This window comes from Oryctolagus cuniculus, chromosome 7, assembly GCF_051225735.1.
Source record: "Oryctolagus cuniculus isolate XC-2025 breed Fujian yellow rabbit chromosome 7, ASM5122573v1, whole genome shotgun sequence".
Classification (NCBI taxonomy): domain Eukaryota; kingdom Metazoa; phylum Chordata; class Mammalia; order Lagomorpha; family Leporidae; genus Oryctolagus; species Oryctolagus cuniculus.
Genome location: NC_142873.1, coordinates 37,402,791 through 37,418,599, shown reverse-complemented (window position 1 = coordinate 37,418,599; position 15,809 = coordinate 37,402,791). Strand labels below are relative to the sequence as shown.

Here is a 15,809-nt window from a genome sequence, read left to right as displayed (position 1 = left end):
AATAGAGTGAGTACTTTTGAATGACTGCTGTGTACTAGATATTGGGCTGAATATTGTAGAAGATACAAAGATGGAAGAGATAGGAAACAATAAGTTGTGTGGGTGGAACCATTTGAGTGTTATAATACATGCTTGACTTGAGCTGTTCAGTATCATGAAGATGAACATGGAACTGATGTCAAGCATCAGTTTATTCCTAGAAGATTCAGTTTCTTTTTAATCTTTGTTATCCCTATGGCCAACCTGTTTATTTGTAATCAAAGGAAAAGTAAAAATTTAAAACAAAAATTTCCTATTAGGGTTTATACAGTCAATTCCTATTTGGTTATTGAGAAACAGACTTCTAAAGCATAAGGCTGAACATGGTTTGGCCAGGTGAACCATGGGCTGATTAACATATTAGTTGTGGGATGTTTGGATCTGCGTTTCTGAGACTCTCTGGTCTTCTTTCTTTCATTCTTGGTAATGAAGAGTGTCTTAGGTAATCAGCCAGCTTATGCAAAAGTAAATGTTTACACTGGAACTTGTGAATGTTACTAATGTTGGAGTAAAGGGGGAAAAATGCATAGCTATTTACATTCCATCTACTTTCCCTATAATAGGAAAATACATTCTTCATAGGAGTTGCTCTGTGAATAGCTCTGTTAGAATGCTGTATGGCAGCACATGAATGAATTTAAAACCCCAATGGTTTATACGCTAAGCCTTTTTAACTTTTTTTTTTAAGAAGCTAGAGGACGGTGGTTAAGTATATGCCAACAATAGAATAAATAGTTCATTCTCTGACCATTGCTGTCACTTGCTGTCACTGAAATTCTCAGCTAACTAGTTAATTATTTTCCTAAGGTGTAAATGAATAGTAAGAGTTCAGGCTTTCAGGACCAGAGAAGTTTGGTCCCTTGAAGACTACAGAGAACAAATGTTTTATGTATTTTTTATTAGTAATAAAATATGCTGAGAGATTTGGAGTACATTAGCCACAGCATCTAATGATGCCTGGCTTTTCATAGAGTTCCCTGTTCTTACCTTGTTTTCTCAGACAGAATCAGTCTCATTCTGCACTGAGCAGCCTCTAAGTTCCGTTTCAGCAGCAAGGGGGCAGCTGAGAGCAGGGTTTCATAAGGCTCCAAATGTACTGGCTGATAAGAACTAAGTGTTTGCTCTACTAGTGATACTGATGGAAGTTTCTCAAAATGGGATCCAGAATTACTAAGAAAAGACCTGATGGGTATTAAAATGAATGTGGTAAAGTATATGTAATAGAAGTTACTCAGAAAAATGTACTTAATGCTCAAATAACCAAGTAGTTTCTTAAGCTCATAATAATTAATATTAAATCAAAATAGTATAATGTATACTAAAAATAGCATTTGTCAAACCATAGATTGAAGTCATGGTTGGTAATGTTTCTTTTGGTGAGAAAACAAGTATTTTTAATAGAAAAAATAAGCTTTTCTTTAAAGGGACTGTATTTTTATAAAAGATGAATAGTACTCTTTTTTAAAAAATATATGCATTGCTTTTCTTGCATTTGTAGAAAGTGATTTTTCTTAAGTTTACTGTGAAAAATGCTGGTAGGAAATTATTGATTTCCTTTCCACACTCCTTTGATGTTCATGGAGACTATGAGGACTGTTTCTCACATTGTTTGGATCTTTCTTTTCCTAAATAATGTTTTATCACATTTTGGTGTTTTCTATAAAGGGGAAGGAAAGATAAACCTGAACTTAATTAAATAACAGTAGTTAGACAAGTATTTTCCATTTTTTCTTGTTTTGGCAGTAGGGAACAGATAGCTAATTTTGTCTTAATGAATATGATCTATGTCATGGGAAAGGAATTTAGTTCTTAAATACTTAGATTGTTCCTTTTGCTTTTACTAAAATGAAAATGAAGGAGGTCATCACCTCATGTTTGGTATTCCATCTTTCAATACAAAATATTCTCCTAGTTCCATCAAAAAGGTGAGTGGGGTTGTTTCTTATGTGGGAAGATGTAGATTTTTACTCCCACTTTGTTTTTTTTGTTTTGTTTTGTTTTTTTTTTTTTTTTTTTTTTTTTGACACGTGGAGTTTTAGACAGAGAGAGAGAGACAGAGAGAAAGGTCCTCCCTCCGTTGGCTCACTCCCAAATGGCCGCCACGGCCGGCACTGTGCCGGCCGGAAGCCAGGAGCCAGGTGCCTCTTCCCCCCAGTCTCCCTTGCTGGTGCAGGAGCCCAAGCACTTGGGCCATTCTCCACTGCCCTCCCGGGCCACAGCAGAGAGCTGGACTGGAAGAGGAGCAACCGGGACTAGAACCAGGAGCCCACATGGAATGCTGGTGCCGCAGGCAGAGGATTAGCCAAGTGAGCCACGGCACCGGGCCCTCCCACTTAGGTTCTTAATTTCATTGACACAAATTATTGTAATTGATACTGTATGCCTACATTGGAAATTCAGAAGTGTACAGATTCTGAAGCCTCAAGTTTCTGCCTAACATAAGCCAGACATTTACAATAGCACCAATAAGTCATTGTTTTATTTTATAATTGAACATGTTTTTAACAAAAAGTAGTAGACATTAAATGTGTAGTATACCATTATTTAAAGGACAAACCCTCTCCCAAACTCACACCCTTTCACACCCTACATTCCTGCACCCTTTAATCTACAGTTGAGCTGCTGAAATTATTTTCTCTAGAGCAGACATACTCTTGCATAACTACTGAGTTCCTGTTATAGGTCAGCAAGAAAGAATGCTTATGATCCCAGTAGCCCTGACAAAGGCTCAAAAGGTTTTCTGTTCTTTTAGTTTTCCTTTAAGAGTTTTGCCCCCAATACAGTCATCTTTTCTGCTCTCTTGGTTTAATTCCACGTATTCATAACTTGTTTTCCTTAAAGTCCTTACCTTTCCCTCCTCTCTCTGCTTGTGTTAGTATGATCTGAATGGTGCAGGATAGGGAATAACTTTCTCAGAGTTCCACATGGCTTTGAGTATGTTACAACTGATATATGAATAAGAAAAAAATCCAATTAAAATTAATGTTTGTTTTCTTAATGCTTTTTTGTGATAGTCTATGTAGGGAGGTAGGCTGAAGAATAAAATGAATTTAAGAAAATAAACAGAAATAAAGACTGAGGAAAGCGCATCTAAAGTTAGACAAAAAAAGGGATTCCAAAGGAGGAGAAAGATAGCCTGGAGAAGAAAGGTGGGGAAATAATATGACTTCATCCATAACGCGAAAAAACATGGGAAATATCATCTTTAGATGCTTCTTTCCCAATCACTAGTATCTATAGGAAGGATTTTGTTTTCTTTCTGGAACAGTTTCCATAGAGTAGGTTTTCTTTGACTGGGTTCACTGTGAATGTCAGTTTGCCATATTATATCCATCCATTTGTAATTTCTGTGCCAAATGAGATGCATGCCTACTTTTGGAACACTTCTTACTTCTTTGTATTTTCTGTTATTTTTTTAAAAATTTTTTTAAAGATTTATTTTATTTATTTGAAAGACAGAGTTACAGAGAGAGTTAGAGACAGAGAGAGAGGTCTTCCATCTGCTGGTTCACTCCCCAGATGGCTACAACGGCCAGAGCTGCACTGATCCGAAGCCAGGAGCCAGCTTCTTCCAGGTCTCCCCCATGGGTGCAGGGGCCCAAGCACTTGGGCCATCTTCTACTGCCTTCGCAGGCCATGGAAGAGAGCTGGATTGGAAGTGGAGCAGCCAGGACTAGAACCGGCAAGCATGTGGGATGCCTGCACTGCAGGCGGTGGCTTTACCCACTGTGCCACAGTGCTGGCCCCATGTATTTTCTGTTTTTAATACCTTTCCTTCAAGTCAAAAGTAAACACTTAAAAGTGTCTTTTCATCAGTAGCACCTGAGCTATACTTGGTCTGCCTGCCTCAGAGATGTGCCTCTCTATAGTGCCATATTTGGCTATTTCAGCCTTTCTTGATCTCTTACAAATATGTATATGTGGGGCAAGCATGGCTTGTAAGGATAACCTTAAGTAATAGAAACTTTTAGTATAAGATGCATGGGAACTGAAGAAGTGTAAGAAACTGGCTCAGCAGCCAGGCAGTCTCTTTGTGCTTATTTTTCACAGGCTAGACTATACACTAGTCCTCATGGAGAACTAGAATAGTAACTTCTTATCATTCCTGGTTCAACAGCAGCTCCAGTGATTACACTTTAGTATTTTTCTCACATTGCTGATTTGAACTCAAAGTAAGAGGATCTGAATGGATAGTTGCTTACTATCTCTTGTGAAGAATTTCTAAGGCAGCCTTGGCACTTGATCCATGATTCATTCATTTGTGACCCCGGGCTATAGGAATGGATTTAGTAAATGTATTCTCCAGCTTTGTGAGCCAACAACTTTATGCAAAAAGAGGAGCCTGGGGTTCTGAGAAAATGCTTATGATAGGCCCTTGAAGCTTCATAAATTATTTATTATACTCTTTAACCTGTTCTTAATTCTTTCTTGTATTGGTCCCTAATTGATCTAAAAGGCTTATTTTATCCATGTTATAAGCCTCTAAAAGGCAATAATGGCATATGCTTTTTTATTGCCACCCCTGACACTTAGCCACCATTTAGTGGGTGCTTATTATAGGGTTAGGTATGTTCCACCGAGACAGTCAGTGATAGAAGTACATTGCTTTTCATAAGTTTTCAAGGATATTTTTATACTGTTTTGCTTAAAGAAGTTCAAATGTATTTTACTGATCCAAGAAGTGACATAAGCAGTGCAGAATTCCAGCAGAAAGTTTAGTTAAAGATGATTTCTCTTTTGCCCATTTATGGTTGCACTAGCCAGTGGTGTATCAGCTTTATTTTTTTCTCTCTAAATCTGTAAAGAAATCATCTGGGTGAAATGGTTAACTGCTTGCTATGTCAACAGGTAGAACTTTAAGGTATTTGCATCCTTGTTTTTTTAATATGTGGTGGAAGCATTTTGGATTGTAGCTAGACCTTACGGCTGTCTTTTTCAGGAGAGGGGATAGTGCCTAGTTTCTATATAGTTTCAAGCAACATGAGCCAGAAGCTTGAATCTTTGGACAAACTATAGGAAATGTTCTGTCATTGCAAAGGTGATGATATTATTTGTTCAAAATAGTTGCCAAAGGTTTGTTTCCCCTGGATAGCCATTAAAAAAGAATTTCACAAAATAGCAATGTTTCTCAAATTAATACCTACATTAATGTATAACCCAATGAAGAATGATACATTTTAATACTTGTTATTAGAAATTTGTTTAGTTTACACATATGTAAACAATATATAATATATATAAATATTTATGTAAAACCTTCAGAAGCAGAAGTTTCCTTAGTAATCAAAAGGAATTAGTTTATGAAATCTGCTTCGAAAGGTTATAGCTCCTTCATTTGTTTCTGAGACTTCACCACTCGAACATCCACATGGCACTTGGAATGTGGCCATTTTTCTTATCTTCACTTTCATGCATGGCCTTTCAGCCCAGTTCTACCTGGGAAAAAAAATGCGTAAGTGAGTGTGGAGAGATACTTAAATTAAAAAAAGAATCTTATCTCAGAAGAAGGACTTTTTAAACAAACCCTCTTTTAGACGACTTGTCTTTAATTTGTAACTTACTTTAAAACAGTCTTTCATTCGGGTAATGAAAGCACATTATAAAATAGAGCACAGTTGTCTGAGTATCTGCTTAACCTGGGTTTACGTAAAGATTACATCAGTAACATTATCTACCCATTTTCCATTTTATTTCATCGTGTACAAATACTGACACCTTTAATATATACAAACTTTATCATTACAAACTTCTTTCACATACATAAGCTCATTAGTTCTTCAGATATGATAATGAAAGTACTCCTAGCTATATTTTATAGATGAAAAAACTGAGACAAAGAAAGGTTAATTGATTGAAAGACACAGAAATGGTAAGAAATAGAACTGGGGCAGTGATTTAGGTATTCTAATATAATGCAATGATTTTTTAAATTTGAATTTTGGTGCCTTTTTCTTTATATTCAATTACTTTAATAAGTAAATTGCAAATTACTGTATTCCTCTAAAACCAGCCATTGTTTCATTGCTCCATCTGGTGAACAGTTTTTGTGGGGTTGTTACATCATCTCCAGAAATCTTGTTTATTAGCTACCTGATTGTAGTTTAAGCACTTCATTCGGTTATACTTTGAAAATAATAATTGAATGACTGGAAGATTGATAATATAGTTTCTATTTTCAAACCAGGGGAATAGAATAAGTAGGCCTTGAATGTTTCTGGTTCCTTTGTGTGAAACAATATCTGAAATTTGCAACATATTGGAAAAGAAGTATCTTTTCTGTTTTGAAAGTTAGTTTAGCCAAAATAGACACTATTTTAATTATTTGTACTCTAGAGCATCCCATTGAGAAGAGTGGCTTTTTGTGTGCAAATTCGTTTTATTATGGATTCTGTATATGGCATGCTAGATCCTTGAGACCAGAAGTGTTTGATCTCAAACTCCTTATTAAATATAATTTATTGTTGTATGGCTTAAAGGGATTTATTCATATGTTCTTTGGCTCTATAACAGATTGTTAGCTAATATTAAAAGCATTTTTATCATTTGAACTTTTCAGTTGCAAACTCTAAAAGAACCTCCTTTATGTTTGAAAAAATAATTGTTAAATAGTCTGTATAGCTAAGCTTATGTATTAAATAGCCATTGACACACAATTTATAACTCATGAATCATTCTTAAAAATTTTTTAAAAATTTTGACAGTTATACATATTCATAGGTACTATGTGATATTTCAATACATATATACAGTGTATAATGATCACAGGGCTATTAACATATCTGTCACCTCAAACATTTATCATTTCTTTGTGTTAGGAACATTCAAAATCCTTTCAACGAGCTATTCTGAGAGATACGTTTAATTGTTGTTGTAGTCACCTGACTGTGTGGACTTGTGTTTAGCCTAGTAGTTAAGAGGCTTGCATTCCACATTGGAGTACCTGGGTTCGATTCTTAGCTCCAGCTCCTGATTCTAGCTTCCTGCTAATGTGGACCCTTGGAGTCAGTAATGTTATGCTCAAGTAATTGGCCTCCTGACACCCACATGGGAGACTTAGATTGTGTTGCCTAAGCCCTGCTTCAGCTAGCTGTGGTCCAGCCTTGACTGTTGAGGCATTTGGGCAGTACACCTGCAAATGAAAGAGCTCTATTTGTCTTTCTCTCCGCCTCTCAAATTAATTAATGATTTTTTTAAAAAAAAATACAGATATTATTCTCTTCCAACTACACCCTTTACCCATAGCCATCCTCTTTCCATCTCCCTCTCTCTCTTCCTGACCACCCCCCACCCCAAGTCTCAACACCAACAAATCAAAGTCTTGAATGATTTGAAGTGTACAAAATTCTCAGAAAGGTGGGCAGATCTGTCTGAGCCAGGGTAATTTTCCAGTGGTTCATTCTTTGTGTGCTCTATTTAATATAGTCTTGTCAGCTTGCATGCTTTCTCTGGCATGGATAAAGTCTTTTTACACTGTTTTGTCTTTTACAAGTTCTATTGTAATGCTCTGAAGATCCTGCAGAGCAAGTCCTAAATAAGTCTGGATTGCTTAGGCCTTTTAGCTTTTATTTTTATGTCCTACTGTTCAAAAGATTACTGAAGGTGGGGCTTACAGAAATAAAGGAAACGTTTTTCTCAATGAAATGTTTAAAATTATTTTTAGAGGTGGGCATTTGACACAGTGTTTAAGATGCCGCTTGAGACAGCCACATTTCTGTATCAAAGTTGCCTGGATTTGAGTTCATTTTTCCAGTCCAGCTTCCTGCTAATGTGAACCTTGGAGAGGCTTCAGGTGATGGCTTAAGTGTATGAGTTCCTGTCACCCACATGGGAAACCAGGACCGAGTTCTCAGGCTGACCAAGTCCTGGCAGTTGTAGGCATGTGGGGAGTGAACCAGTGGATGAAAGATCTGTCAGTCTCTCTGCCTTTCAAAAAATAACTATTTTTTAAAAATTTACTTATAGAAACTACTTTTTAAATTCAGATGATAATGATATTTTTAAAACACATGGTCTACTTTGATGTGGGTGGACCTTTAGCTATGGAATCGAATTGTTCCTGAAAGACTTCAAAAGTTACACTGAAAAAAAATGTGGGATTTAATAATTGACACCTTAAAATTCTGAGAGTTTGTCATCAAATTTTAGATTTTTTTAAAAAGATTTATTTATTTATTTGAAAGAGTTTACAGAGAGGGAGAGACACAGAAAGAAATCTTCCATCTGCTGGTTCATTCCCTTAATGACCGAACAGCCGAGCTGGGCTGCTCTGACACCAGGAGCCAGGAGCTTCTTCCAGGTCTCTCACATGGGTGCAGAGGTCCAAGTACATGGACCATTTTCCACTGCTTTCCCAGGCACATTAGCAGAGAGCTGGATCAGAAGCAGAGCAGCCAGTATTGAACTAGCCCCCATATGGGATGCCAGTGTCACAGGCAGTGGGTTAACCCACTACCCCACCACACGGGTCCCGAAATTTTAGACTTGTTCTGAAGATGGAAGAAAATATTTCTTCAAAGCAGAACTGCACTCTTAGAATTTATCTTCACACCATGAATATGTAAGGAAAAGACATTTTTTAAACAGCCCTTATAATGCAGACTTTAAGCACCTGCATTCTAGCTCCAGTGTTATCATTTACTGGTATTTGTTATGTCACTTTGGACAAATCACTTAGTCCCTCTTATCTTCAGTTTCCAAACCTGTAAAATGATAAGGTTCGGGCAGACTATATGGTGCAGTGGGTTAAGCCACTGCTTGAGATGCTTCATACTCTATTAGAGTGCAGGTTTGAGTCCCAGCTGTTCTACTTCCAATCCAGTTCCCTGCTAATGCACCTGGGAAGCTGTGACTAATGGCTCATGTACTTGAGTCCTTGTTGCCCATGTGGGAGACCTGAATGGAAGTCCTGTGTCCTGGTATCACCGTGACCGAGCCCTTGCTGTTGCAGACGTTCAGGGAGTGCACGAGCACATGGGAGATATTCTCTCTCTCTCTCTCCCTCCTTTTCCTTCTAGTCTTAGTCTTCATCTGCATGTGTGTATGTGCATGTGAGCACTGCCCTCTTAGAAAGCTGCAGTATCACTTTAAACTTTTTGATGTTAATAGACTTATTGAGTCTAACAGAGTTAATACATTTTAAGGGCTCTGAGAAAAAAATCATAACAAAAACAACAAAATGTTAAGTTACAAGGTAGGCCTATTATTTCATGAGCTTGCCTTTTTTTTTTAAGAAAATGAATATGTTTATTAGCTTGAGTCCATCATTCCACACTGTATTCGTGTATCACACCATCATTGCATATGCCACAATTATAATTTGTCCAAAACATTTAAAAAACATACCGGGCTTTCTCCTTGCTAATACCTCAAGGCAGAAAACTCGAGAGCAACGGACACAGAGTTTTCAGGGGTGGTGACATGTCCTACCCAGGTGGTCTAGCTCGGCTCAGGGCTGGTCATGAGGAATTTCAGTAATTTCTGGACTGGACTAAAATACCTGTGGAAGTTAGGTAGGTTCTGGTGCCTCAATTAAGAGCCAGGGCATGGGGGCCAGCGTTGTAGTGCAGTGGGTTAAGCTGACACAATGCACGCATCCTATCCGAGAGCACTGGTTAGAGTCCCAGATGCTCTACTTCTGATACAGTTCCCTGCTCTTGTGCCTTGGAAAGCAGAAGATGGCCCAAGGACTTGGGCCCCTGCCACTCACATGGGAGACCAGGAGGGAGTTCCTTGTTCCTGGCTTAGTTAACGGTTCTTTGGGGAGTGAACTGATGAATGGAAGATCTCTCTCTCTCTCTCTCTTTCAAATAAAGCAAATAAATCTTAAAAAAAAAAAAATCAAGAGGACATGGCAGGGCTAAACACCTGCTACAAAGTAACTCCAGAAGCTTCCTAAAAACACAGGCACTAAAGACACTGCAGCCGGCTCCTGCTGCCCGAGGTGTTGCTGCTGAGCACTGAACTGCAGGAGCATGAGCACCAGGGAAAGCTCTAGGCTGAGCAGAGCTTTTCCTACCTTGAAGTCCTGGCAAGGGTTAGCCAGGGGAGACCTCAATCCTTTTTGTAAAGCTCTCCAGGCTCATAGCAAGCGGCCAGAACAAAGAACCACCTGCTGTGGAATTACAGTCTCAGCAGGGAAGGTTCTGGGGCTCAAAACTAATCCAGACAGCTCTGACCACTGACATGGGCAGACACACAGGACTCCTACCCAAGGCAAAAAAAAAAAAAAAAAAAGTCTGGAGCAGGTAACTGATTCACAGGGTTCCAAAGAAGTAAGAGAAAATCTGTCATCCAGGAAAACATTTTTAGTTAAATGAATATCAATTTTGGTAAAAGAACAATTCTGAAAAAAGAAGCTCTATTTCTTTTGAATTGGCACATCATGATTGCATAGATGAGGGTGTTTCAATGGTAGTTTACTTGGGTGCAAAAAATTTTTTAAATTCATGCATAATTTTTTATAACATGCATTTCGCACAAACTTCTTGAAACACTCTGGAGTACAGTGTGATATTTCAACACATGGATACAGGGGTGTGGGTTTGGGCTAGAAGTTAAGATGCAGATTAGGACACCTGTACTCCAGCCCATATGAAGTATTAGGGCTTGATATCTGCCTCTGGCTCCTGACCCTAGCTTTCTCTAATGCACACACTGGGAAGCAGCAGGTAATGACTCAAGTAGTTGGGTCCCTGCCATCCACATGGGAGACCTGGGTAGAGTTCCTGCTTTCAGCTTCAGCCTGGCTCAGTCCAGGTTTTGCAGATACTTAGGGAGTGAACCAGCTGATATGAGTGTACTCTCTCTCTCTCTCTCCCTATCGCTGTAACTCTCAAACAAATAAACAAAAACTGAAAAACAAAAATACTTGGATACAAAATATACTGATCAGGTCAGGGTAATGAGCATCTCCAAATCCTTATCATTTCCTTTGTGTCTTCAATCTCCTGTCTTCTAGTCCTTCATAAAACATGAGCGATCTGCAAAACGTTGAAGGTGAGTGCATATAATGAAAAAAAAAATGCATGGATTTTGAAAAATCTTTGGGATCGGAATAAGCCTATCTTTTCTTTTTTTTTTTTTAAACTCACCTATATGTAGAATTTTATTTTTTACCCAGAAACCTTTTATTTAAGGTATATAAATTTCATGCATTTCATAAATACAACTTTAGGAACAGAGTGGTAGTGATTCTTCCCACTGTACCCACCCTCCCACCCCATCTCTCACCCCACTTCCTCCTCCCGATCCTATTCCAATTCTTATTTTTACTAGGATCTATTTTCAATTAATTTTATACACAGAAGATAAACTCTATACTAAGTAAAGGGCTCAATAAATAGTATGGAAAAAAAAAAACCCTGTTCCTTAACAGTTTTTTGATTTCTCTTTTGATTTCTTCTATGACCCACTGTGCATTCAGGAGCATGTTTTCAGTCTCCGTGTGTTTGCATATGTTCTAGAGACTCTTGATTTGTAGGTTTTCATCTTCATTCCCTTGTGGTCACAGAAGATGAGTGGTATGATTTCAATTTTTTTTTTTTTTAATTTGCTGAGACTTACTTTATGGCCTGGGCCGTGGAATATCCTAGAGAAAGTTCCATGCTCTGATGAGAAGAATGTGTATTCCGCAACTGTAGGATGAAAAGTTCTGTAGATATCCATTAGGTCCATTTAGACTATAGTGTCAATTAACTCTGTTGTTTCTTTGCTGATTTTCTGCCTGGTTTATCTGTCCATTGCTGAAAGTGGGGTATTGAAGTCCCCCATTACTATTGTATGAGAGTCTATGCCTCCCTTTAGATTCATTAACATTTCTTTTAAGTAGCCTGGTGCCCTGTAATTAGGTGCATATCCATTTATTATAGTCACATCTTCCTGTTGATCCCTTATTTTTGCATAGTGCCCTTGTCTCTTTTAACAGTTTTTGTGATAAAGTCTATTTTTGCTGATATTAGGATGATCCAAAAAATCAGCTCTTTTTTGGTTTCTGTTAGCATTAGCATGGAATATCTTTTTCCATCCTTTCACTTTCATTCTGCATGTAACTTTTTTAGTGAGATATGTTTCTTGTAGCTGGCAAATAGATGGGTTTTATTTTGTTTTCCATTCAGCCAGTCTGAATCTTTTAACTGGAGAGTTGAGGCCATTTATATTCAAGATGACTATTGATAAGTAATGGGTTGGCTCTGCCATTTTTCCATTAATATTCCTATTGTTTACTTTGTATATCTTCTGTACTTTTACTGGGAGATTTTCTGCCTTCACCTTCTTTCATAGTGATGAGCATGTTTCTGTTTGTAGCACATCCTTAAACATCTTTTGTAAGGGTGGACAAGTGGTAACAAATTCTTTCAATTTCTCTTTGTTATGGGAGATTTTTATTTCACCTTCATTCATAAATGGGAGCTACTTGTTGGTTTCTCTTTTTCCCCTGTGATGGCTTTTATCTTTGGACTATGCCTCTGTGGATAGTGGAGTGTCTGCTGAATACCCTGAAGCATGTTCTGGGTGTGACCAGGGAGTTCTGTTCAGTGCTCCAGGGTGAGGGCAGTGTCCAAGATGACTCCCAAATTGGGCATGGCAAATCTCTCTCTCTCTCTCTCTCTCTCTTTTTTTTATTTAGTAAATATAAATTTCCAAAGTACAGTTTATGGGTTACATTGGCTTTCCCCCCCATGATTTCTCTCCCACTCGCACCCCTCCCATCTCCTGCTCCCTCTCCCATTCCATTCACATCAAGATTCATTTTCAATTATCTTTATATACAAAAGATCAATTCAGTATATATTAAGTAAAGATTTCATCAGTTTCCACCCACACAGAAACACAAAGTGTAAAAATACTGTTTCAGTACTAGCTATAGCATTATTTCACATTGGACAACACATTAAGGACAGATCCCACATGAGAAGTAAGTACACAGTGACTCCTGTTGTTGACTTAACAATTTGACACTCTTGTTTATGGCGTCAGTAATCTCCCTAGGCTCTAGTCATGAGTTGCTAAGGCTATGGAAGCCTTTTGGGTTCACCGACTTCGATCTTATTCCAACAGGGTCATAGTCAAAGTGGAAGTTCGCTCTTCCCTTCAGAGAAAGGTACCTCCTTCTTTGATGGCCCTGTTCTTTCCACTGGGATCTCACAGAGATCTTTCATTTAGGTCGTCTTCTTTCTTTTTTTTTTTTTTTTCCCCCAGAGTGTCTTGGCTTTCCATGCCTAAAATACTCTCATGGGCTCTTCAGCCAGTCTGAATGCCTTAAGGGCTGATTCTGAGGCCAAAGTGCTATTTAGGACATCTGCCATTCTATGAGTCTGCTGTGTATCCCGCTTCCCATGTTGAATCGTTCTCTCCGTTTTTGATTCTATCAGTTAATATTAGCAGACACTAGTCTTGTTTGTGTGATCCCTTTGACTCTTAGACCTATCAGTGTGATCAATTGTGAACTGAAATTGATCACCTGAACTAGTGAGATGGCATTGGTACATGCCATCTTGATGGGATTGTATTGGAATCCCCTGGCACGTTTCTAACTCCACCATTTGGGGCAAGTCCGATTGAGCATGTCCCAAATTGTACATCTCTTCCCTCTCTTATTCCCACTGTTATATTTAACAGGGATCACTTTTCAGTTAAAATTTAAACACCTAAGAGTAACTGTGTGTTAATTACAGAGTTCAACCAAAAGTACTAGAACAAAAAAAAAATACTAAAATGGATAAAGTATTACATTGTACATCAACAGTCAGGACAAGAGCTGATCAAGTCACTGTTTCTCATAGTGTCCATTTCACTTCAACAGGTTTCCCCCTTTGGTGCTCAGTTAGTTGTTGCCGATTAGGGAGAACATATGATATTTGTCCCTTTGGGACTGGCTTAATTCACTCAGCATAATGTTTTCCAGATTCCTCCATCTTGTTGTAAATGACTGGGTTTCATTGTTTTTGACTGCTGTATAGTATTCTATAGAGTACATGTCCCATAATTTCTTTATCCAGTCTACTGTTGAGGGGCATTTGGGTTGGTCTTAGCTATTGTGAATTGAGCTGCAATAAACATTAATGTGCAGACAGCTTTTTTGTTTGCCAACTTAATTTCCTTTGGGTAAATTCCAAGGAGTTCTGGCTGGGTTGTATGGTAGGGTTATATTCAGGTTTCTGAGGAATCTCCAGACTGACTTCCATAGTGGCTTAACTAGTTTGCATTCCCACCAACAGTGGGTTAGTGTCCCTTTTTCCCCACATCCTCTCCAGCATCTATTGTTGGTACATTTCTGAATGTGAACCATTCTAACTGGGGTGAGGTAAAACCTCATTGTGGTTTTGATTTGCATTTCCCTGATTGCTAGTGATCTTGAACATTTTTTCATGTGTCTGTTGGCCCTTTGGATTTCCTCTTTTGAAAAATGTGTTAGGCTCATCCTCACCTCCTCTCCTCCAAGGAGACCAGTGTCTGGGCACTAGCCCCAATGCATACAGTTCATCTGTGCAGCCACAAGAACCACACAAAGGATCTGTGCAGTCTTCAGTGTGAGCACGGATCCCGCAGCAGTGACTCTCACCAGGGGATCAGGGAGCCCTGAGCATGTGGAGCTGCCCACAGTGACTGCTCAGAGACCCGGCTACACCCTGCACCCTCCCGCGCAGCCCCAGTGTTTTCACAGTCCCAGTACACAAGGTTCCCACAGTCATGAGCACCCAGCCCCCTGTCAATTCTCCCAGCCAGACTCGGGCGTCTCCTCTCAGCTGGTTGCCGAGTGTGCTGACGCAAGCTGGCACAGCTGTTACTTATGTCCAAAATGACACCCACCTGCTCACAGCTAGTCACAGGATTCTGGTGCTGGGTGGTCAGAGAGAGAAACGTGCCCCCCATTTTTTCCTTTAGGTTGGCAGGTATATGGAGTCCCCCATAGGACTCCAAGCCAGACTCACCCCAGGCTCTTCCCGCAGCTTTATTGCCAGTGGCTTGGGCTGTTGCAGTCTGATCTCACCTCCCTCTCCAGAGCTGGTGCTGAGGCTCTTGGCTGTTGGGGTCCTGAGTTATGCGCATCCACACCTTCCATATAGATGCACTATGTTCCCCTAATTTCCGTGGAGTTTCCTCTGCCGTTTTCCCCCTAACTTTTCCCTGAGATTGCACTCTCTCCACGTTTTTTTTTTAGCTCTCTTCCCTAGACCACAGTAGTAAGCTCCCTCCCTATTCTGCCATCTGGGTGCCTCTCGGGCTTGACTTTTTTAATACTTGGCAGTTTTGTGATTTATTTAATAAATAAATATACAGTATACAATGTGATAATATTTAATTCTTACAATATTTCTATGAGGTAGGTACAACTACTATCTTAACCTTGCAGATGAGGAAGCTGAGGCATAGAGAAGTTAATTTGTCTATTACAGCACAGTTTGGAATTAACAGAGCAGACTTTAACCTAGAAGTCTAACTCCAGAGTCCATGTCCCTGACTCTTCCCTATATTGCTCTTCTAAAACTTTTATATCCAAATGTAACTTTCAAAGTAGTCAGCTTAGAGTTTCATTCCATTGACCTCTCTGTTCAACATATTTTGAGTTGCTTCGGCTTCATTTTCCAGAGAGAACAAGGCAAAGAAAAAGCCCTGTGGAAAGCCAAGCCAGTTAATAGTGGGAGGACCCAGAGCCATCAGAAAGCATGGAGGACAGTGATACAAAAGTGGAAGAGTATAGTGCAGATGAAGAGAGAAAACTGATTTGTTTAAGACATGGAGGTCAAGGAAGAGGGGTTCCAGAAGGAAGT

The 15,809-nt window shown here is 39.0% G+C and overlaps 1 protein-coding gene and 1 pseudogene across 4 annotated transcripts in view; both read left to right on the top strand.

Annotated features, from left to right (window-relative positions):
- Positions 1-15,809, top strand: part of ATF6 (activating transcription factor 6) — a 221,715-nt gene that overhangs the window by 96,413 nt on the left and 109,493 nt on the right. The window lies entirely within an intron of this gene.
- The window catches only part of LOC149125418 (proteasome activator complex subunit 3 pseudogene), a 32,307-nt pseudogene continuing 16,512 nt past the window's right edge, over positions 15-15,809 (top strand). The window contains exon 1 of the transcript XR_016210457.1: positions 15-15,809. This exon is cut by the window's right edge and continues 16,512 nt beyond it. The product of XR_016210457.1 is annotated as a proteasome activator complex subunit 3 pseudogene (transcript).